The sequence below is a fragment of the Pseudonaja textilis genome, chromosome Z (genome assembly GCF_049901715.1).
Source record: "Pseudonaja textilis isolate UNSWEBS1 chromosome Z, rPseTex1.2, whole genome shotgun sequence".
NCBI classification, from domain to species: domain Eukaryota; kingdom Metazoa; phylum Chordata; class Lepidosauria; order Squamata; family Elapidae; genus Pseudonaja; species Pseudonaja textilis.
The window spans coordinates 83,605,048-83,630,257 of NC_142008.1; positions in this window are offsets into that span (position 1 = coordinate 83,605,048).

Sequence of the window (25,210 nt, forward strand, 5' to 3'; positions counted from 1 at the left end):
ATCCACAAATCCAGTATGTTATTTCAACAAGCATCTTTTATATTTATTTTCAACAATCAATATCCATGTCTATATTTCTATATTTGGTAGATCCTTTTCCAGCTGTTTCCCGAAGTCACTGGGTGGTTCTAAAACAATATTTTCAAATATCTTTCACCTTATAATATTTTTGTATTACTTTTCAGGGTTTTTATTTTGTTATGATGGAGTTTCTCTTATTTTCTTTTAAATTCCATAGTCCAATTTATTAGAAAGACCAAGCACTTTTCAAAGAGTCACTGAATTTTTTCCTGTACCATCAGGTGGCGCTCTTGAGTCTTTTTCCACAATCCACTCTTTCTTTTACTTTACTTTCTTTTTTTAATTATAAATTTTTTATTAAATTCACTAATTTCAATTATTAGCTATTATTTCTTTTCAATACATTCAATTCCAGCATTTATTTATGCCTATTTAGTGCCAAAAGTCCAATAATTATCCAATTTAATTTCCAAGCCTTTTGTGGTCAAATATTTCCTTCTGAGTTTTCTCCTCCAAGTTAATTCATTCCAATAGCTCAAGCCAATTTTATAAGTTCAAATTTCCTTCTCACTCTCTCTGGTTTCCACCTCTGCACACTTTCCTCCAAATAGTCCTTTTATTCTTAATACAGGGGTACCTTAAAGTCCATGTATTTTGCCTGGTTCACACTCCACTTGCTGCTTCTCTACTTCAACAAAGTCTTAGTTTCCCGGACTGCTCTTTGTCTTCGTGGTGGCCATTTTAGACCCCCCACTGCAACTTGCATTTGGAATGGGTTTTTCTTGTCAGGGAGGGGAGTTGCAATTCCCCTCAACCCTCCAAGCGATTCCCCCTTTTTTTATTACTCCTCCAGCATGCTTCCATGGGACTCTCTAACAAGTGAGCTCAAAGCGAAACCACACATGGTCGTGGATTTCACTCTGACACCGTCAATGAGCAACCGGAAGTCCCTTTCTATTTCTTCTTTGATCATCTGAGCAGCAGCCCATCTTTTCTATAGGAAACTTGGAAAATCTTGTGTTATATCTGCATCCTCTGGGTCTCCTGTCAACTAGAAAAAACATTGTGGCTGGCTACATATGTGACAGGAGAACAGGGAGCCATGAGTAACTTCATGCTGTAACAGCATCTATGTTTTTACCAGAGATGCCTGTACCCATTTACAGCTTTCACCTGATTATTTTTAACAGCATTTGTTTTGTTTTTAACAGCATTTTCTAGTATTCTCAGTAAATATTGGTCAACTTACATTAAACTTACATTTAAAGTTAGGACACTAAAAATGGATTTATGACTGTTTTTCACACTTATGACCATTGCAGCACCCCTATGGTCATGTGATAAAAATTCAGATGCTTGGGAACTGGTCATATTTATGATGGCTGCAGTCGCAGATGGAATTCAGCAGGTTCTCACTGGTTCGCCCAAACTGTTAGTTAATTGCTTATGCAGCTCAGAGAACCGGCTAAAAATAAAGTGCAAGAGAGGTTTTTTTTTTCCCCTTCTCTCTCTCCTTTCAGTTAATAGCTCTGGGCAGATAGCCAAAAACCACTTAACAATTTCAGCTGGAATGCAGCCATACACGCTGAATCAATTCAATAAACAAGAAACTGACAGGATTAGGGCAGGGAAACCATCAACCACCCATCTAAGGGTGGGATTAACCTCTTATCTTCAGGTAGAAGGACAAGATTACAAACATTTTCATTATAAAGAGTATTAAGTAACACTTCTGTGATCAGCTGATACTCCCTGGATTTCCCCAAGACCTTTTATAGCTGCTGCGGTGTTTGGCTACTTCTTGTTTCTTCCTGAGAGGAAAGATACAGGAGGGGACAATGATGCAGCTTTATCATACAGACTGTGAATTTAATACATGTATGGTCCAGCCAGCCAGCTGTATTGCTTCTGTTGTGAAGCACCCAATTAAAACATAGAGAGCATAGAATAATAGAGTTGGAAGGGTTAATGTCTTTTGGCAGCACACCCAAGCTTTCAATTAGCATGAGCAGCTGCTCTTAGTTTCTCTCTCAGCTGTTGCATTTATTTTGGGGTTGACTGTTTTTTTAAAGGGGGAATGGCTGTTTTAAGTTTTCTGCATTGTTTTAGTGGTTCCTGGCACTGTCCTTTTGGGGTGTACTTCCCTCACTCTTTTTGAAAGCCTCTGGTGATGGAGCACCCACAACCTCTGAAGACAAGCAATTCCATTGGTTGATTGGTCTGACCCTTAGGAAATTTCTCCTTAGTCCTAGGTTGCTTCTCTGTTTGGTTAGTTTCCATCCATTGTTTCTTGTTATGCCTTTTGGTGCTTTGGAAAACAGATGGACCTCCTCATTTTTGTAGGAACCCCTGAAATTTCCCAACAGAAGAATTAATTAATCAGTGGAACAAGTTGTAAACGCTCCAACACTGGAACTTCTGAAACAAATTGCCTCCAGAAGTTGTGAATACTCCAACTCTGGAAGTTTTTAAGAAGAGATTCGATAACCCTTTGTCTGAAATGTTGTAGGGTTTCCTGCCTAAGCAGGTGATTGGACTAGAAGATCTCCAAGGTTCTTTCCAACTCTGTTATTCTATTCTGTTCTAAATATTGGAATAGTGCTATTTTATTTTGCTATTTTATTGTGTGTTGGACTAAGGAGAAATTTCCTAAGAGTGAGACCAATCACATGACCACCTAGTCATTAGGGCAGAGAACCGGTTGTTAAATTATTTGAATCCCACCTCTGGTTGCAATGTCCCAGGATCATGTGATCACCTTTTGTGACCTTCTGACAAGCAAAGTCAATGTGGAAGCCAGATTCACTTGAACAGTCATGTGTAATAACTTAACAACTGTGGCAAGAAAGGTCAAAAAATGGGGCAAAATTCACTTAACAGCTGTCTCACTTAACAACAGAAATTTTGAGCTCAATTGTGGTCGTAAGTCAAATATTACCTGTATAATTATAGGTTATTAGGGAGCAAATTCTTTATTCTTTTTGGTTTTACACATTAGGTGACCACCAGGAGGCAGTCTGTGACTGTCTTCATCTTTATATAAATTAGTTACATGCAGCCATTATAGTTACTAATACTATAGTTACTCTTCTGCCAGTAATTTAACTGAAAATTTAGTGTAATGAAATTTTTGTGTACCATCTAAATGCAGAGGTACATGCATTAAAACTGAATGTCTGTGGAGATTCTCAGTCTTCCAAATCACGGCTATCCCAAAGGTGCTTTTTCAAGAGGTAACTGGACTTTCTGGTTTTTCTTTGAAGCCATTTTGCTTCCCATCTCAGAGTTGAAGAAGCTTCTTGGATGAGAAACAAAATGTCTTCAAAAAAAACCCCAGAAAGTCCAGTTGCCTCTTGAAAAAATATCTTTGGGATGGATTAAAACTGTTATACCAAAGGCCAGATAATATTAAAGTGTCACTAATGAATACAAATATTCAGATTCAAAAAAGAAACTATGATTAAGAATTCTCCAAATTATTTTTTTTAAACTGAAATAGTTTTTACACTGCAAAACTCATGAAAACCAGCTGTTTAGAACCCAACATTTGTAAGTTAATAGGAGACAAGAGGAGCATTGTAAAATGGAAGTAAAGATGTGTATGTGTGAGCTTCTCATTGTATAGCCAGCTATTTTATTTACTACTTTTTAACTGTTACTTCTCTTGCTATTTTCTACATTGGAAAATCTATGTGAATTAGCAAACTGCAAACATCTTTTGGTAACAATGTGATTTTACTTTATATGACCTCTCTATTTATATTATTTAAAAGAAATCAGTCTGATCAGTGATATGTATCTTTAATTAGGTGTGCTGGGTTTAAGACCTGTATTCAAACTGATTGAATAAGCTTGTGCAATTTATCTATTCTGTGGTGATCATGAATTTGCCACAGTTTCCTGCTCCCAAGATGTAGAATGCGGGACTTCCAATTATTAGTCTTGGGACTGGTATTTTTTAAGTGGTTTGCACATCATCTGGAAGACAGCCAAATTATTAGAGGCTCAGACCAGTGTCACTTCAAGGAAATATCCCAAGAGGTAATTTATTTGTTTTGTTTTGCAAAAAGCAGAAGAGACACAGAGAGATATGACAGAGAACTATAAAATCACGAAAGAGTGAAAATTGTATGTGATCCACAGAAATTAAGGGATTTTCTTAGCAGCCTTAAGATACTGAACTCCTGCAAATAAACAAGCTGGAAATGAAGCTGGTTTAAGGAATTCCTTTCTGGAGCCAGGCACTTTCTTGCCCTTCCAGTCATAATGAAGTTTAATTTGGATCACATTTATCACAGTTCCTAAGGGATGGATTCTCTTGCTTCTTTAACTATCTCATCTTGTTCACATAGCAAACACCTGCTGCTTTACTTTCACAGAAATAAAGGAATTTGTGGACTTGAGGTTTCCATTGACATACTTTTGAATGAACCGGCTTCATTAAGTGCCTTGTCACTTCCTATCTAGTGTACGCATCAGAATACACCTTTTAAAAAAACTTTTTTTTACTATTCTTACATGGGCTACTGGAAGAGGAATGTCCAGTTGTGGGATTCAGCTGGTTTGGACCGGTTCAGGCGAACTGGTAGTTACAATTTTGTGCAGTTCGGAGAACTGGCAAATCCTGGCCTAGCTGCCTCCCACATCGCCCAGCCAGCTTGCCTGCCTTCCTCATTTCCTTCCCCATCGTCCCTGAGACCCAGACTGCTTACCTGCCTTCCCCGCAGTCCCTGAGGTCCAGTGTGCTTGCCTGCTGCCACCTCATTGCCTGCCCACTGGCAAGCAAAGGATGCCGCACAGGCAGATTTATTACATATCTTATGTATTACAAACTCTGTTAAGGATCTTGGAGTACTTATCTCAAATGACCTAAGTGCTAGAGCCCACTGTAACTACATAGCCAAAAGGGTGTTAAGAGTTGTTAACCTAATCTTGCATAGCTTTTTCTCTGGTAATATTACATTAATAACTAGAGCATACAAAACATTTGCTAGACCAATACTCCAATACAACTCATCAGTCTGGAACCCACATTACGTATCTGATATTAACACAGTTGAGAAAGTCCAGAAATATTTCACAAGAGGAGTTCTCCACTCCTCTACTCATTGCAGAATACCTTATGCTACCAGACTTGAAATTCTAGATCTAGAAAACCTAGAACTACGCTGCCTTCGGTCCAATCTAAGTATAGTATGTAAAATCATACATTGCAATGTCCTACCTGTCAATGAATACTTCAGCTTCAGCCATAACAACACAAGAGCAAACAATAGATACAAACTCAAAGTTAATCGCATTGATTGCAGGAAATACGACTTCAGCAACAGATTGGTCAATGTCTGGAACACTCTACCTGACTCTATGGTTTCTTCCCCAAACCCCAAAAACTTTTAACCTTAGACTGTCTACTATTGACCTCACCCCTTTCCTAAGAGGTCTGTAGGGGGCGTGCATAAGCGGACCAACATGCCTACCATCCCTGTCCTATTGTTTCTTTTATTTCTTTTATTTTTCTTATATGTATCCATGTATTCATAACTATGTTTTTACTTATACCTATTATCTTGTAAGCAATTGACAAAAACAAACAAATAAATAAATAAATACATACATGCATACATACCATTCTGAGCCCCTTCCCCCATCGCCCTTGGGCTGACAAAATAAAAGCCCATCTAAAGAGTGCGACTGCCCGCTGAGCCTGCCTGCTGAATGCTGGCAAAAGGGAGGGTAGGGGAGAAAAAAGAGAAGGGCCAATGGAAATGCCCCATTTTCTGCCTCCATTGGGCTGTCTGTGCCACACTGGATCAGAATAGGGAGGGGAGAAGCAAAAAGCCTACTTGGCCTGTACGTACTCACCAAAATGACAGTGAATCTCTCTTCCAGCTTGCTGGTTCGGGCATTGAGAGTTGAGGAATAGATTGTTTGCCCTGAAGTCTATCTGCTGCTCTTCCAAGCTCAGCTCTGGCTGCAGCTGATCTTTGGCCAATTTTATTCCAGTGAAAGACAGGAGTCAATGGTCAGAAGGGAAAATGTGTTCCTACCAACAGTGTACAATAGCCAAGTGACTCTACAGCAAAATGAAATTCAGCAGATGAACTGGACAGTACCTCTAGCCAACACAGGTGTAAAGGCACTACTTTTGGCAAGTAACAGGAAAACATTGGTGAGGAGGTGGAAATTCCTAACAGACAGTGAGTGGACTAAGACATCGCTGCCATTGAGAAATGATCAACAACATCTATTCATCTGGGAAAAGCGAATTATTTGGTCTAATAAATGGAAGCACTCTTTCACATGTCATATGGGTAGAAACCTAAATCTGGTGCTTACTTTGTCAGTCTAAAAGATAACTGGGATATGAATGGCTACGGCCCTAAAGGTTGAGTTTTTTTGTCTCCAGAAACATAAGCAGCTTACTGTAAATACCAGATGCCAGGTCACAATAGTGGAAGAAGATCGTTCCCCTACCTTTCCAAGTTTGTCGACTTCCTAAATGCAGCTGGTTAGCCTCTGTGAAATACAGACATTGGAGTGGAAAGAATCTGACCTGATCTAAGAAATAAATTTGTTTTTATGGAATTACAGTACTTATCATGATCCAGCAGATGGCCATATTGTAGAGAGCAAGAAAGACTTCTGATAAAAGAAATAAACGCAGCTACATTAAATTGAGCCAATTATTATGTGCATATGCAGACAAAGAATAACTTGAGGTGCTTTATTGTGCCTTTTGTTCTACAGAATGTAAGCAGAATTGCATAATTGATCCTTTTCTTAACTTCCATAATGCTTTTTCACACATCAATTCCTGCAGTTTAAATTAAAGTAAGTTAGAAGTTCCATTAGAAAAGTATTTCCCCATTTGCTTTAACAGGAAGGTGACAATTTGTGGTTCAAAAATCCTTTTGTGTCACCCAGCATTCCCTCAAAAGTTTGGTGGCACAATTGCTGGAAATGACAGCATGGGATTCTTCCACTGTGAGGAGGACAACAATAACATAAGACCTGAATTAATTTCATTTAGTTCAGATTTACAGAACCGCCTGCTTACTACACCAAACAGAAATACACCCCCCCAGAAATTTCAAACTTTGTTCATGTGGATTAAAACGCTCCTTCCAAGTGTTCTTTGAATCATTCCCATACCTGGCCTTTTGAGACTTTCAAATCCTAAATAAGTATAGATCTGTGATGGCGAACCTATGGCATGCGTACCAGAAGTGGCACGCAGAGCCATTTCTTCCTGCACGTGAGAGGTCATCCGGAAGAGCCCTACTGCGCATGCGTGCCCCCCCACCAGCCAGTTGATTGTCGAGTATCTGCTTTGCATGTGCAGGGGGAGATGTGCTCAGGAGACATATGCGAATGCGCAGGGGGCGGAGGGGTTACGCATGCATTGCATCATTGGTGCAGGCACGCGAGCAAGCACACGCACACACACTTTTGGCACACAATGTGGAGAAGGCTAGCCATCACTGGTATAGATATTTCAAGCATCTGATGAAGCAAGTTGTAGTTCACAAAATCTGTATTATAATAATAAAATCTTTTCTCCTGAATTTCACTTCTTGATGAGCAAAGCCAAGATACAATAACATGACCTTCTTGTTTCTCAGAACTGACAAGTTTATAAGTTTTTCGGTTTTTAAAAATTAATTTTAATTTTATCAGATATAAATGTGATCACAACAGCTTGTGGGTTATATTGCATATTTTGTCAGAGATTTTCAACAAGGTACAAAAAGCTGTCTAATGGTATTGCTTCCTACAATTCCAGGAGTTTCAATTGCTGCCCTGTGCCACGTGGAGGTGCCAGTTTATCTGAATGCAGGAATGAAGGCTGTTACTTTATAGTCATTGAAATGCCTGAAATAAAAAGAAATCAAGCTGCTCCATCTCCTATGACCCACACTGTAAGATGCTTCTCCTTTTCTACCCAAAACTTCTTATAGGTAGAAAGTATTGCTGAAACTATCACGCACAAGTCAGAACTTGGGTGAGAGGCAAAACATTTTTAAATTTTTTAAAAATAAAGTTTGATTGCCTTTTGAAAACCCACCTTTGGGATATCAGGCATACCAGAGCATTTGAAGTAGTACACAATATTCAACAGAAGAATTCAAAGTTAATTTTTAGAATTAAATGTTTGTATTATTTTGGATTGTTGAAATCAGTTATGATAATAAATCAATACTTAACCTTAGTCTAAAGGTGATTTTTTTTTAAAAAAGTGATTATATGGGTTGAACAAACTATTTCAACATAATCATTAATGCAGTAAAGATTTTAAAATTTAACCGGAAGAATATCTAGAAGATTAAAACTAGGAGTTATTTTTAAATGAATGATCTGTAGAGCTAATCTTTTATAGAAAGCATTCGTAACAGTTAACTGAGAATATTTATTTCTTATTTCTCCTGAAATATGATGTAAAACTGTGTTTATAACTTCTAATTGTAAAAAGTCAAACTGTATTATAAATTATTTTTCTCATACTGACAGATTCGTTGGAATTGTAATTTTTAGAGTTTAAAATCAACCAATATGTACAATTTACACTGCCAAAGAATTCTAGAATCCATTCAAGATCCAACATATCCAGTCTCAGCCACACTCTAAGCCACCCAAACAGATGACACATAACAGCAGACATGTTGCTTTTCAGAGAAACAGCAGCTGTTTTCTGTATATCTTCACAGTGTTGGGAACAGCAGGAAGCAGTGAGCATTCGAACAAAGTTAGGAAAGTCTACTCCAAACCATTCACCAAAAATTGCAGATGCACAGTGCTTTTCAATCTGTATTTCATCAACCTATCCAATTCTTTGGAAACATCATCAGGTTTTTTCTATAGGACAATCTCATGCTATGAGATGGAGGCAGCCAGTGAATTTTATTCTTGAAGAATTTGTAGTTTTGCACTTTTTAAAAATATAGGTTTGCCTATCACAAATCACTAAATAGAGTCAGATGGCATAAAATAACAAAGATTTTCATACAAAAATACTTTTGATTTTTTGTCGTTTTCAAGTGCATATCATTAGGGATACATGAAGTTAATGGTCAATTCCTCTGGGGAGCAATTTGCTAAAAATTTCTAGTAAAAAAGCGAATTAAATATTAGCAATAACATTATTCTAGGGGAGCATTTTTGTATTAAAGAAGATTCATGAGAATACCATCTGTGAGAGAAATTTAATAAGCTTTTGGTAAGCTTAGTCTTTTAATAAACATGGAAAAAACACTTCACAAACTAAATTACATACTTGGATAGAACAAGCTATCTATCCCAGTCTGTTCAGGGATATCCCAATCTCTATTTAACATCAAGAACATAGATGCCTAAATCACAACATTAGTTGCAATCAGTTGAGAAGGGAGAGTATACAAATGCTATGCTTTGGTAAGAAACACCCAAGTTACTCAATTGTATGGATGTCTTAAATATAAACAGTTAAATCATGCTTGTTAACTAACTAATGAATATGTGTATGGAAATCCTATATAAACTTATCCTTCATTGTTCAAGACACCTGTTCTATTAAGGAAATGCCCCAATTATAATTGGATAATTGAGTAATAAAGTTTTCTTCTACCTTCATCAGCTTGTTGGCATGTGTGTCTGTGTCTGGTGTGTATGAATGATTTTAATTACATTAGTAAAATTTAATATAAAATAAAAGAAAGAAAAATAGAAAAGAGTGAAAGATGCAAATGAAAGGAAGAAGCAGGAAATAGGAAGAAAAAAGTAATATAGTAAAGGAAGAAAAGAAATACAGAAAGAAGTGACTTCCAACCTTCCAGCCTTAACAAAATTAATAATCCTTTCTAAATATGATTAGAAAGGAAGTTTGCAAACTTAGTATCCTGTGATAGTGCCAACCACATTGTCGGTAAGAAGGTTATTCCCATCATCAGCAAATATTCCAAACATGTCAGAGATCACTGTTCTATGATCTCCTCAGAAAGAGCAAGTGTTCAGTGAACGTGGGTGATCTCACATCTTTTTCTTCTCTGGAGACATTGTGAAGAACTAGTCCATGCTATTCCATTGGAAGCCTGCCTGCCTGCTTTTTCCTTCCTTCCTTCCTTCCTTCCTTCCTTCCTTCCTTCCTTCCTTCCTTCCTTCCTTCCTTCCTTCCTTCCTTCCTTTCCTTCCTCCCCCCCTTCTTCCCTTGCTGTTTTTCTACACCCATATAGGTAACCAAGAAAACAAAGAAATAGATTTTAAAGCAAGAAACTCCAATTTTTCACTTGAAGCACAAATCATCAGATTCAAGTTATTGTATTTTGGAAACTTCATATGAAGATCTAGTTCTCTTGAAAAATCTATATGCTGGGAAAGTTGGAAGGAGAGAGGAGAGGATGGCCACCAACAAGACGGACTGACAGTTTCCAAAAGTGACCAGACTGGGGACAGATCATCCTGATAAAATCTGCCTAAGTGTGGCCACTAAGACTCGATATTAACATTATGGCAGATAGCCCTCAGTAATAACCAATACAGTATGTTATCTGCTTTGTACATTGTGACATTGACTTTCCGTACCTGTTCTTATACTGTATAGACTTTTACTCTGAAAGTTACAACAACAAACTATAGGCACATGTAAGTCGTATGTAGTTAGTGTTAGTTTCTTTTCTGGATGGCTTCATGACAATATTTATGAGTGAATGTAGTTTATGTTTTCATCTACATTATGTTTTGTCTCAGCATACTCCAGCAATAAGATTTTGGAAACACAGTATTGTTCCAAATAAGAAAAGAACTTTATTTCAACTCTGGAACAAATTTGAGAAATAACATATACAGAACATAATCTTGACTTGAATATATAAGCAATATTTTTGGAAAATAAAATAAGAATGTTCTGGGAACAATATTGCCTAGAGAAAACATTTACTCTAATCACCAAGTGCTGAAAACTAAGGTTGAGTGGAGCAGTAAAGGAGACAAGAGCTTGATAGTTAGGGAGGGGGAAACTCCAGTGTCCTCTCCCTTGGTGTCCTTTGCTTAATGATTAATCCAGGATTGGCCTCATCTTCTGGAAAGAAGTAGCCACTAGCTTTATACATAGATATGGCAGCCATCCCCATCACTTTTCCTCCAACAAACCTTGTCATGTGACAAACAGAAAGGCTTCTTCTCCTGTCTCTGACACATACACAATGATAGAGGGAGGAAAGTCATATCATGAGAGAGAGCAAAAATCCCTTCTTGGAATAGCCAAATTCCAAGTAGTAGCAACAGGCGCAGGACCTTATCAGTGTGACAGCAATGGTCAGTGCTTGTTTTCTAGGCAGAATATCAGCCAAACTGCGATAGTTGGTAGTTTCAAGCTTTGATGGTGAAGGAGATAAGAATCCAGCTTTACTATACGGTAATTGTTTGAGTCAGGCAAAATTCATAGCAAGTTGGCCTCAAAATGCAATGAGAGTCACGAAGTGATGGAGGATACTTATTAAGGAAGTTGAGTATGAAACAACATGCAGTTGTTGCTACATATTCCTTTATTGTTTCCTGTTGATGGCAGTAGTTGGAATGTAAATTCTTTCCAAGAAATAAAATAAGAAAGAAAGGAAAATCCCAGACGCTGACCTCTAACAATTTATCAGTGTCCCTGGAATTTCCCTTGCCAGATAAAAATTGCATGCATCCAATCTTTTTTACTACATAGCACAGCGGATGGATGAGCTTCTCTGAAGGACTGCTAATATTTTCTTGCAATGTGCAATCACAATAAAGAATTGGGTAGGAATTGCTGAAATGATTCTCTAGTTCTTTCAACACAAAAACTGGCAGTAAAAGGATGTACCTTCATCTGCAGAGTTTTTCTCACTCACTAGTTGCTTTTCATTGCCATGTTATCTGATCATCACTTTTGTAATCTCAAATGAGTAAATTATCCATATAATATGAATAATATAATAATATGGGAGAGGGGATGTGAATGAGGTAATATTAAATAATATTCAGCAAATGTATTTCAGATGTCATCTGCTTTGGAGTGTAAACTACTTCTGTTATATTTTATGAGCTTGTATCATATTTAATTTCCAAACCAAAAAGCTGTTGAGCTTATCTCAACATTTACCATAGAGCTGTATATTTTTTGTGAAATTTCTGAAATTCTGATAGCCAAAGATTTCTATATATCAAGAAATAATGATAGTCTAAGCCAATCTTTGTCAAATAGTTTCTAGATGTGTTTATATGCAAACTTTATAATTATTATCGAGTTTGCTGGATATTAAACATTCTAGTGAGACCTCCCTTGAGGTCAGGGAATAGAAAGAATTGTTTTCCAACATATAATTCCATGTTTAATTTGGTTTTACTTTTTGCCTTGCAGTTGTTGATCTAGCAATGTAAAACCATCTTGTAATATATAGGAGAACCCTTCTGTTATTTCACTTTTACAAAATACCGATAGTGGAAAATATCCTGCATTCAAGACCCACAAAAGAAAATATCGCTGAGCATCCAGCTTTTTAGCCATGGGTTTTAACATCAGAAAGTTCCTTGAATGATGAGATTCAGGAATATCAGATCCATTTATATTTGATGGATGCTAACCATCTAAATGAACCAGATACTTTATCTATTACTTATCAGGACAAACAAAATGTCCCAATGTAGCCAAATGAGGAAAACAATGATTGGTTTGAAAACATAATCATGATTAGCTTAAGGCCCATTGATTTAGATAAGTCCTAAAAACATTGCTTAGGCCCATCTAGTTAGCATTCAGCAGATGCATCAGGAAGCACACAAGTACATTAAGTTAGCTGTTCATCCACAGTAGTTCCTATGCACCTAGTTATGGAAAGTTGAATTATTCCCATGTCTGCAAGAAATATCAATAATCGATGTTAGTAACCACTGATAGTCTTTAGGAGTAGAAATTCTTGAGTCCAGGGGAGAGTGTGGGAAAGTCACTCCAATTTTAATTATGCCAGATATAAGTTGTGCAGATTAATTATTTTGGGCAGGTTCTCAAGATTCTGTTATACTAACCTCTTAGCAATACAATATTTCCAAAAATCCAAGTGTTTCTGGAGTTTTGCTCACAGGTCTTCATATATTATTATATTAGATACTATACAAACATTTAAGCTAGGAGAGCATATGTATGAAGGATAACTGTTGTAGTTTGAGCAATGAGAGGCTAGACCAGGGCATAAATGCAACAAGACTTTATTCAGGGAATAAAGGACTGAACGTGTCAACTCTGCTGGGAGCAGGCTTCCAACGAACAGTGACTGACCTGACCCTGCAGCTGGCTTTTATAGCCAGCTGGCGAGGGGAGTCAGCCAATGAGGAGCAGCAAACGCCCCCGCAGCATGAACGGACCTGGTTGGGAACTTTGGCAAGTTCCAGGGACATAACACCCCTTCCCCCCAGATGCGAACACGTATAGTCATTTAAATAAGCGGGTGGTCTGTGTTGGCGCCCAGAGCGTCGTAACTTGGGTGAGCCACTAGGTGACTCAGAGTTCGAAGCAGTTAGTAGGGTTGGTGATGGAGTGCGACCTTGCTCGGAGGTCTGAGCTGGTACCGGTGGAGTGCTTCTGGCCGGCGATGCTGTGGCTCCATCAGATGGTACAGGTGGGGAACCCATCGGGCAGTCTCGATCTACTGCCTGCTCCCTCGACTCAGGTGATGGTGGCGAAGACCCTCTGGAATGGTTTCCGATGAGAGTTTGGTGTGGCACCTGGGGGCTGACCTGTGCCCATGATCCAGCACTGGCGAGGGTACCCTGGTGCTTCCTTAGCTGGTCCAGGTGCCTTCTCCAGATGCGGCCGTCTTCCAGCTGGACTCGGTACGACCTGGGACCGGTGATGGCTACGATCTCCCCTGGTATCCATAGCGGGTCTCCGGCGTAGTTCCTTGCAAAGACATGTTCCTGCAAGACAAAATCTCTGACCCCCGTCATTGAACCCAGAGGGGTGTCAGGGCAATAGTGAGGGTGGAGCCTATCCAATACAGTTCTTAGGCATCTACCCATCAGAAGTTCAGCTGGTGATTTGTTGGTGACCGTGCATGGGGTTGAGTGTTGGCTCAGTAAGAAGCGGGAGAGTCTTTGATGCCAGTCCTCTTTGCTGAATCTGGCTAACGCTTCTTTTGTGGACCTAACGGCTCTCTCTGCCAGTCCGTTGCTGGCAGGATGAAAGGGAGCCGTGAGGATGTGTCGAATGCCCAGATTGGTGGCAAAGCGGCTGAATTCTGTTGAGGCAAACTGGGGGCCATTGTCCGAGACTATAGTATCCGGTAGACCATGTGTCACGAATAGACGGGTCAAGGCCTTGGTGATTGCTTGCGTGGTGGTTGTGGATAGTTGGGCCACATCGATCCATTTGGAGTATGAATCCACGACCACCAAGAAGGTTTTGCCGTGCATTGGTCCGGCTAAGTCAATGTGAAGTCTAGACCAAGGCGTGTTGGCGCTCTCCCACTTTGTGGGGGTGGTGACTGGAGGGGATGGTCTGGATTCCTGACAGGGTTGGCAAGAGCTTACCCACTTGACGATGTCGTCGTCCATGCCGGGCCACCAAACATAACTTCGAGCTAGCGCCTTCATCCGGACGATGCCCGGGTGGCCCTCGTGCAGTGCCTCTAAGACTGGCATGCGAAGTGAGGCCGGGATAACGACTCTGGTGCCCCACAACAGACAACCCTGCAAGCTAGATAGTTCCTGTTGACGGGTCTTAAAAGGTGTGAATTTGGTTTCAAGGTTAGTGCCCAGCCACCCCCTCCTCACCCAGTCCAGTACCTGGGCGATTGTTCTGTCTGCCTTAGATTTGGTGGCGATGTCGAGAGCGGTGACAGGAAGGTTGAGCTCGGTGACATCGAAGATGGCATGGACAGGGGCCGGATCCTCAGCTAGAGCTGGCAGGGGGCAGCGGCTTAGGGCGTCTGCGTGACTTAATGTTTTCCCGGGGCGGTGGATGAGTTTGTACGAGTATGCCGCCAGGAACAAGGTCCATCTCGTCATCCTGGGGGACAACACCTGGGGGGTCTGCTTGTCTCCAGACAGAAGACCCAGGAGAGGTTTATGGTCTGTGATGAGTTCGAAGTTGTGGCCAAAAAGGAATTCATGAAATTTCTTTACTGCTGCTACTGCGGCTAAAGCCTCCTTATCAATTTGGCTGTAATTACGCTCTGTTGCTGAGAGTGTTCTGGAAAAGAAGGCGATTGGTGCCTCGGAGCCGTTGGGTAGTCTGTGGCTTAACACAGCTCCAATCCCAAAAGGGGATGCATCTGCTGCTAATACTAAAGGAAGACGTGGGTCAAATTGTATGAGAACAGCGTCTGATGTGAGCAGTGATTTGACTGCGAGAAAGGCGGTGTCTTCCTTGTGTCCCCAGTGCCATGGTGATTTTTTATCTAAGAGCCTGTGTAGGGGCTCAGCTACTGACGCTTTGTGAGGTAGGAATGATGCATAGAAATTTAATAATCCCAAAAAGGCTTGTAGCTCGGCTTTAGTGGTTGGAGTGGGTGCCTCATGGATTGCCTTGACTTTGGATTCTAGGGGTGGATGCCTGATGCGTCAATTCTATAGCCTAGAAAGTCCACCTGCCTAGTGGCAATGGCACATTTCTCCCTTTTTAATTTGAGGCCATGCTGTCTGAACCTGTCTAACACTGCTCTGACTCTCTGGAAGAGTTGGGGTCTGTCCCTGGCCGAGACCAATATATCATCGAAGTAGGGTACTACGCCAGGGAGGCCCTGTAGGATATGCTCCATCAGGGACTGAAAGATGCCTGGGGCAACACTTACGCCAAATTGGAGACGCTTGCACCTGAAAGCACCCCTGTGGGTCACGATAGTTTGCAATTCGGCTGTTTGGTTGTCAACAGGAAACTGTTGATAAGCTTGTGACATGTCCAATTTGGCAAAAATGGTGCCAGGCTCAAAAGTGTGCAGTAAATGTTGAATGACCGGGACTGGGTAAGCGCTAACTTGTAGGAAGCGGTTAATTGTTGTCTTGTAATCAGAACAAATTCTCAGACTGCCACCCTTCTTAAGGGGTGTGACAATTGGTGTCTCCCATTTGGCGAAGTCTGTGGGTTCAATGACCCCTTGCTTTAATAGTTTGTCAAGTTCCGCATCCAGTTTAGGGCGAATGGCGAATGGTACCCACGTGGTTTCAGCCGGACGGGAACTGCTTGGGGTCTACTGCAAAGAGATGGGGGTTCCGTTATAACACCCCAACTCATTGCTGAATACGTCAGAGTAGTCAGTGAATAAGGAGTCAGTGTCAGAAGCTGAGACAGCATGGACTCCTGTTACCCCAAGGCCGAGATAGGGGAACCAATCAAGCCCCAGGAGACTAGGGAGGTTGCCGTTAACTACCACTAGAGGCAGATGGCCTTTGAAAGCTTTAAAATTAACAAGGAACTTGCCTTTGCCGAGTACTGGAATGTCCTTTCCTGATAGTCCCTCAAGGTGAGCTGGCACTTCTGGAGCTGGTTTCTGGATAGTGTGGGCTGGATCTTCTTGAGTGTGCACTTACCCCGTGTCAACCTCCATACGACAAGGCTTACCTTCTAATAAAATGGAAAGTGTGATTTTACTGATAGAATGACAGGTGTGGTTAGCATGGTAGCAAGTGTGACAATTTAGTACTTGCCTTTGGGAGCCAGGATGAGAAAGGGAGGAAACCTTTGTGATGAGTTGTGTGCAGCCTGGCAGACTCTGGCGATGTGGCCTTTCTTGTGGCAATTGTTGCAGGTGGCACCCTTGAATCTGCACGAAGCCCTCGAGTGAGGTCCGCCACAGGATAGGCACAGGACTATGTGTTTGGGTGCACCGCTGTTTTCTTGTCTGGCTCTCGCCTGTGGTTGCTTGGCTTGGGCGAGACGGTGGACGTCTGTTTGATCGTTGGGATCATCTTCGCTGATCACCACTTCCGAGTGGATGGTGGCACAGCTTGGCTTGGAGACGGGCCTTGAATTTCCGCGGCTGACTGGGTTGCTAGTTCTGCAGCCAAGGCTTCCTCGACAGCCTGGGAGAGGTTGAGATCCTTCCTGGCTAGCAGTCGCCTTTGGAGATGAAGGTCCTTGACCCCGCAGACGAGTTGGTCGAGGAGCATGTCATCTAAGTAGTCTCTGAACTGCAGTGGAGAGCTGCAGTCCTCAAGGCAGCCATGTACTGGTTGATGGTTTCCCCTTCAGTTTGCTTCCTCATCCGAAGGCGAAGTGTCTCATGATCTGCGAAGGCTTGGGGAGTAATGATTGGTGAGGGTCTCCAGCAGCTCTGTCCAGGGAACATTCTTTAACTCACGTGGTGCGACCGAGTGCTGTGGCGGTATCAAAGATGGTGGCCCCACAATAACTGAGGAAGTATGACTTCTTCCTGTGCTCTGCTGCATCAGCCAGGCCAATGGCATCGATGTAGTGGTTAAAACAATTTTTGTAATGAGTCCCACTTCTCTTCATCAGGCTTGAACAGTGGGAAGGCTGGGTTGGAGTTCATGTTGTGAACTTCAGTTGGTTACAGGGCTGTAAAATCTCTCTGGGTGAACAACCCTGTGTGCTCTTGGTGAGTGTGGCAGCTGCTGCTACAGCGCTTTTGCCAGACTAGTGATAGGGCTGTTAAATCTCTCTGGGTAAACAACCCTGTGTGCTCCTTGGTGAGCGTGGCTGCTGTGGCTACAGCGCTTGCCAGACTAGTAACTTCAGCTCTGGAGAGGCCCCACAGAACCTCTCTGTTCTCTCTGGGTCAACGACTGTGGCTCAGGCTGCAACGGCTGTTGGCAGCATTTTGAATTTCGCGCTCCTAGAGAGTGTAGGCGGTAATGGCTGGCCGCCTCTGATAGCGTTTCAAATCTCGCGCCTGCGTAGGCGTCAGTGACTCGTGGAATGACAGCACCGCGCTGTATCCCGACTAGAATTCAAACGACAGCCGTTTGAATTCGCGCTTTTTGTGCTGAGCGGCTGCGGCTCGCAGCGTTCACTTTCCCCTGTAGCTTGCTAACTGAGCGGCTACAGACGCTCTTTGCTTTCGCTTTTGCTGACCGAGCTTTCTGCCGGCGTGGCTGCGGTTCAGCAATAAAGTGACTTCAGCTGTTGCAGCTTGCCTCTGGTAGCCCTCCCATCCTCGTCGCCAGTGTTGTAGTTTGAGCAATGAGAGGCTAGACCAGGGCATAAATGCAACAAGACTTTATTCAGGGAATAAAGGACTGAACGTGTCAACTCTGCTGGGAGCAGGCTTCCAACGAACAGCGACTGACCTGACCCTGCAGCTGGCTTTTATAGCCGGCTGGCGAGGGGAGTCAGCAATGAGGAGCAGCAAACGCCCCCGCAGCATGAACGGACCTGGTTGGGAACTTTGGCAAGTTCCAGGGACATAACAATAACCACACAGCCCCCTCACACAACCCTCAAGCTCCCAAATTTAGAATGTACATGAAGCAGAATTTAAGTTCTCAATAGAGTTGAATTTTCTTTCATTGACATTCTAGTCACCGTTTCCTTCTTTTTTCCCATGCTGAACTTCATAGACTTGCATAGAGCTTGCTGGGTTACATTCAGCAGTAGAGAGCATCTATAAGGCAGAATATGTTACCCTGTGGCTGTTTCACAAACTTTCCATCTGTGGAAAAAATATAGTTTTGTAAGTGGAATACTAGGAGTTATAAGGTTCATATTAAAATAGCATTTTACACTTATTTGTTTATTGAATTAATTTTAAAAGATTTGTATACCTGCCTGTTATGACTCCCCTTCGAAATTCAAACAAACAAAACAGAAAGCAGCCGTTTCACAATTAAATCAAATGGAAAGAAGTCTTACAAGATAACGGCTGGCAGAAACCACAGCATAAATCTTTACTCTGTCCGGCAAACCAGTCCTGGCAATAAATCCTCAGCCTCAGAGCTCTTTGCTGTAACGTCCACACTCAAATAGTCATTTTGTTCCTGGCGAAATGTACCAGCCCAGCTGTGTCCTTTTATACTCATTAAGGCAACGTGCTAATTTACTGACTTGCCCTTCTCATTTGCTCCAGCTGATTTTGCCTTTTCAACCGTCTTCTATTTTTTACATTTAACCACAAATTTTCCAAGTTCTCATCTCCACTAGAAGACTCTCTCAAAACTTCCCTGTCAGCCATTCCCGGCTGTTGATCAGATAAGGAACCAGAGGAGGTCAAAGGTCCTGACAATTCTAATACATCAGGTCTGTCGTCCTTTGTCACGTCCATCTCCTCATCCTGGTTATCAGTCCAATCAGTAAGCCAGGCTGGTTCATATTGTTCTGACATAACCTCTTCACTTGAACTCATATCAATCACAGGAGCTGAATCCAAGCCCGGAGCCACAACACCTGCCTATATTGTAATCACAATTCTGGGCAACTCACAGGACAGCAAAAACAGTACACAATCAAATGTCAACAATCAAAGGGTGAACATCTTAAATTGTTCCCTGTGTACAAATTTTGTCTGGAATGTCTGGATATTTAGCTATTTATTATTAACAAATAGGACTAAAGACAACTTGCAATTAGAATAAAATTGAACTGATAAAAAAGTACAATTAAAAAGACTAACTGAGGTGTCATTAAAATACAATATTAAAAACAGGAAATCACATAGAACAGAATAATGGAGTTGAAAGGGACCTCGAAGCTGTTCTAATTCAACCCTTTACTCGAGCACACTTTATTTATTTATTTTATTTATTTATTTATTTTATTTGTCAATCGCTTACAAGATAATAGGTATAAGTATAAACAGGAGTAAGAATACAGAAAATAGGTACGGTTAAATGGGGACAATGGGACAGGAGGGAGGATGGTGCACTTATGCACGCCCCTTACATACCTCTTAGGAATGGGGTGAGGTCAATAGTGGATAGTTTGAGGTTGAAGGACTGGGGGGTTGAGGATGTAACTACAGAGTCAGGTAGTTCATTCCAGGCATTGACCACTCTGTTGATGAAGTCATACTTTCTGCAATTGAGTTTGAAGAGGTTTACATTGAGTTTGTATCTGTTGTGTGCTCTTGTATTGTTGCAGTTGAAGCTGAATTAATCATTGACTGGTAGGACATTGTAGCAGATAATTTTGTGTACTATGCTTAAGTCCAACCATAGGCAGAATAGTTCAAGATTGTCCAAGCCCAAAATTTCAAGCCTCGTGATATAGGGTATTCTGTTGCGAGCAGAGGAGTGTAGTATTCTTCTCATGAAATACTTCTGGACTGCTCAATTGTATTAATTTCCGATGTACAGTGCAGATTCCAGACAGATGAGTTGTATTTGATTATTGGTCTAGCAAAGGTTTTGTAAGCCCTAGTTAGCAATCCAAATTGAAAACAACATGAAACTGAAAAGATGGATGACTTTCTTGCTTGGCAGCTCAGAATTTCCCTGAAAATTTATTACAATGAAAACCATGTATTACCATATCACTGAAAACTAGTTTCCTCAATGGATTAAAGGTGTGAACATAATAGTCACACAGAATAAGAACAATAAAATAAAAAGTCCACGTCCATACCGGAAACCCCCTCCCAGCAACATCTTTCATTCCTGAATTAATATCTAACTATAATGACCTACATCTTAGAATTTGCATATGATGTGCCAATTTGCAATAACTGGCTTGTACTTAAAATAGATTTTCAAAAGTGAATGCCAAGCCAGGTTTATATATAAGTGACTAAAAATAAACTGCCTATACTATCTGCCAAGTGCCAAGATAAAATCATGCAAATCTATGATGTACCCAGTGGTGGGATTCAAATTTTTTAACAACTGGTTCTGTGAGTGTGGCTTAGTTGCTGGGTGTGGCTTGGTCATGTGACTGGGTGGACATGGCTTGGTGCTCATGTTATTGGCTGGGCATGGCCAACTCAACATCACTCACATCGAGGCACGCATCTCCTCGCCTGGCTGCAACAGTCTTAGTATGAAAAATGGTCATAAGTCACTTTTTTCAGTGCCATTGTAACTTTGAATGGTCACTCCACACAAGCAAAGTACCAGCAAAGGAGGGGGAAAAAACTCCAGAGAAGTTCCTGAGAAAAGGAAGTCTAGTCCTACCAAGAATGTAATAAGGGTTAACGGAGAGGCAGTTTCTGTAAGCAACACCAGAATGTTTCCTTCCTGCCTTCCTTACAGGATTAGGCAAGTAATTTCTTCTAACAACCGGTTCTCCAAACTGCTTAGAATGTTAACCGGTTCTAGAGAATAGGTGTGAACTGGTAGAATCCCATCCCTGAATGTACCTATATTGTTAACCAGGGTTTAAACCAATCGCAATAATCTTGTATGTTGCCACAATCACCTGCTTCATAGATATATACTTTTCCCCAGGTTCGGTTTATCTGAGAAAATTCACAATGTGTTTGAATTTATTTACAAATATTGCACATCTCCGTTGAACATTATTGTTAGAACTACCTTAGTCAAACTTTCAGCTTTCAATCTTCCTCTGTTTTTCTGAAAACTAATAGGGAGTCTTATTTTTAAGCTACGTATACAGATTCTTGATTTCCTCAGAATTGTTTTTCTTGATTCAGTGCCAGTTTATTTGAAATTAAGGGAAAACTAATTGTTTTGCAGAACTTCAGCTCTTAAACTGCTAGGGTTGGTCAATGCTTACACTATTGTTTCATAAAATGTTTGAAGGGAGAAGTAGCTTAGAAATCCATCTTGTAACAGGACTTCTTTGTATGCATGCAACCAATAAATCAAGAATGTATTTTGAAGTGGGAAAATTGTGCTTACAATTTCTTTTTGTGTAGAGTCAGTGAGATAATTTTTGTTTTTCCAGAACTAGTGACAGCTCAGTGTAGAATTCTAGTTGAAGAATATTTTTACATATTCTTTTTTATATATGTTTTACATATCAGAATGGTTGAACAATTAGCAACTTCAAATCTCAACCAACAAATGCTTTGTCTTACACATTGGCAACAAAAACCAGAACACTAAATACAAACTGGACGGATACGACCTCATAGATAACCCTCACTCTGTCAAGGACCTAGGAGTATCTAAGCCCCAGAGCTGACTGTAATAGCATTGCCAAAAAGGCATTAAGAGTTGTTAACCTAATTTTGTGAAGCTTCTTCTCTGGTAACATTGAACTGCAAACCAGAGCATACAAAACCTTCGCCAGACCAATTTTTGAATACAGCTCATCTGCCTGGAATCCACACTGTATAATGGACAGAGGTATTTCACAAGAAGAGTATTACACTCCTCCGCTCACATTGGACCTAGACAACTTAGAACTATGCCGCCTATGGTCTGACCTAAGCTTAATATACAAAATTGTCTGCTACAATGTCCTACCTGTCAATGACTACTTCAGCTTCAACCACAATAACCCACAGGCAAACAATAGATACAAACTTGATTGCAGAAATACGACTTCAGCAACAGAGTGGTCAATGCCTGGAACTCACTACCTGATTCTGTTGTTACATTCTGAAACCTGCAAAACGTTAACCTTAAACGGTCGACCATGGATCTCACTCCATTCCTAAGAGGTGTGTAAGGGGGCGTGCATAAGCACACCAGCATGTCTACCATCCCTATCCTACTGTTCCCATTTATTCGTACTCATTTATTATGTATATACTTATACCTGTTTATACTTATATGTTTATATGTTATGTTTATACTTATACTTGTTTTCTCATACATGCTTGGCAAACTAAAATAAATAAATAAAATATTACTTTGTTGTTTCAAGGTCAGTGGAAGCAAGGATTGAAAGATTAAATAATCTCTTTTTGACTGCTTGGTGCTGCCTGGAGGGGGAAAGGGTAGCATATGGATATTGTGAACATATATAGTCATCCACTTCTCTGTGTCTCTTCCACAGTTAACAGAAAGATAACAGGTGTGATGTTACATTACTACAGGATTCTTTCCTATTACAGGTAATCCTCAACATACAACCAAAACTGACCCCAAAATTTCTGTTGCTAAGCATGACAGTTATTAAGTGGATTTTACCTCATTTTACGACCTTTCTTGCCACAGTTGTTAGTGAATTATTGTAGCTATTAAATTAGTAACATGGTTATTAATAAATCTGGCTTCCCCGTTGTCAGGAATTTAGAAAATTTAGATCACATAAGACTGGTACACTGCAACTATTAAAAATGCATGCCACTTGCCAAGCATTTGAATTTTGATCATGTGACTTACAATTATAAGTGAAAAGCCTCATAGTTCACTTTTCAATGACATTGTAACTTTGAATGGTCACTAAAAGAATGGCTTAGGTCGAGGACTACCTGTATTGAAATTTACTATTCAAGAGAGGAAATGGAGGAGGAGGAGGAGGAATTCAACACCACCTATTTCCAATATACAATACAATCCTTTTGGCTATTCCAAGAAGATTCCACACCTCTGATTCAATGACCGCCAAGAGCACTCTCAGAGAGTATTAAGACCAGTTGACTGCAAAGAAGTACAATCATTTCACCACCACCATCCCCATCTTGTAAGAACCTATCCTTTTATCCCCTTCACCATCTAGTCTTTCCCACTTTCCTGGATGGGAAGTGAAACTCTTCCTCCTCTTCTTCCTCCTCCTCCTCCTCTTCCTCCTCCTCCTCCTCAAATCAATCCACTTGCCTTTTCAATAAACAAATAACACCTTTGAGATAAATACAGGTTCAGATTTTTCTCAGACCATTCCTCTGCCGAACACCTAATTCTTCCAATGCTGTCTAATGTCTATATGTACTTACTCAAATAGTATAGCTGTAACATTATTAGTTATTCACAATTATTTCAATTCTGCTTCTGTGAATTCTTTATTTCATATTATAAATTGATGTTAATCTGCTAGTGTCTGTTCTATTATTTCTGATTCAGAATGTGCTTCTTTCCAGAATTGGTGCATTCATTTCAAATATCCACTACTTGTTGAACTTGGTCAATAATAACAGATAATTATTTCTTTGTTTTCAATCACTGTATATTTGCGACATTAAGTACATTTTCTTCCAGTAGTTCTGAAGCAGGTGGCCCTGGTTGCTCAGCCAATAGTCCTGAGTCTGCCCATTTTTCAACAGATGTCCAGGAACTCCACATCTATCACAGTCCTTGTTAACCCAGGCAACAACCAAGCTGGTATGGATTTCTGTAATTTACGTCTAACTCCTCTGATGAGACCTGTCCAGTATAGTTGAACCTCTGGCATAGATTTCATCTTCCTCAGAGCACACAAACCCCACAACCATATCAAGGCACTTCACTGGGGGATTATTATTATGGTTAATCTTCAATCCAATTCACAGTTTGAGATTCATAAAAACTTAACAATTCAAGTCCTAACCAAGGACCTACGTCTTAAGAGCTGTTAAGGTAACATCTGAATATATAGGCAGTTCCAAGTATGGTGTTTTTTGCAATGTCAGGATATGCTGATCTAATAAGTTCAAAATTTCCGTGGATTGGACAGCCCTTTGGGTATTGCTCCAAAGACTCCTATTACTGTGGGACAGCCATTGATTTTTTTCCTCTGTAGTTGCTCAACTTCAATTTGCAAATCATGATATTTTATTACTTTTTCTAGCTGCTTCTCTTCAATTCGTGCATCATCTGATATTATAATATCAATGAACTAGAGTTTTTTCTTTTCCACAATAGTGATGTCAAGCATGTTATGGGCCAGATTTCTTGTTTGTTTGGATCTGAAATTCCCACAGGATTTTGACTTGCTCATTTTCAAAACCTTTGTCAATTTGGTGTTCCCAGTAAAGTTTGCTTATTACTATTACTACTACTACTACTACTACTGCTACTACTACTATTATTATTATTATTAGATTTTATTCATTAAACATGAAACCCAGTCAACTGATCATTTAAAAATGTATCACTGTCGCGTTGAGCGACCGGTCTGTTGTTTCGCCTTTCTGGTTGATTGCTGAATTCCTCTCAGAGAATAACCCTCACAAGGGTGAGATTTAAAGTAGCCCTCGCAAGGGCGAGACAGTGGACCTCGCAAGGGTGAATTAGTCCTCGCAGGACGAAGTTTAAAGTAACCTCGCAAGGGTGAGAAAATAGCCCTCGCAAGGGCGAGATAGAGTGGGACCCTCGCAAGGGTGAGGCTAGGAAAGACTCTCACAAGAGTGATTGCCAAGCAAGCACAAGAAATAAAACACACAAAACACAAGAAATCTTAAAATGAGGCAACGCTTTGAGC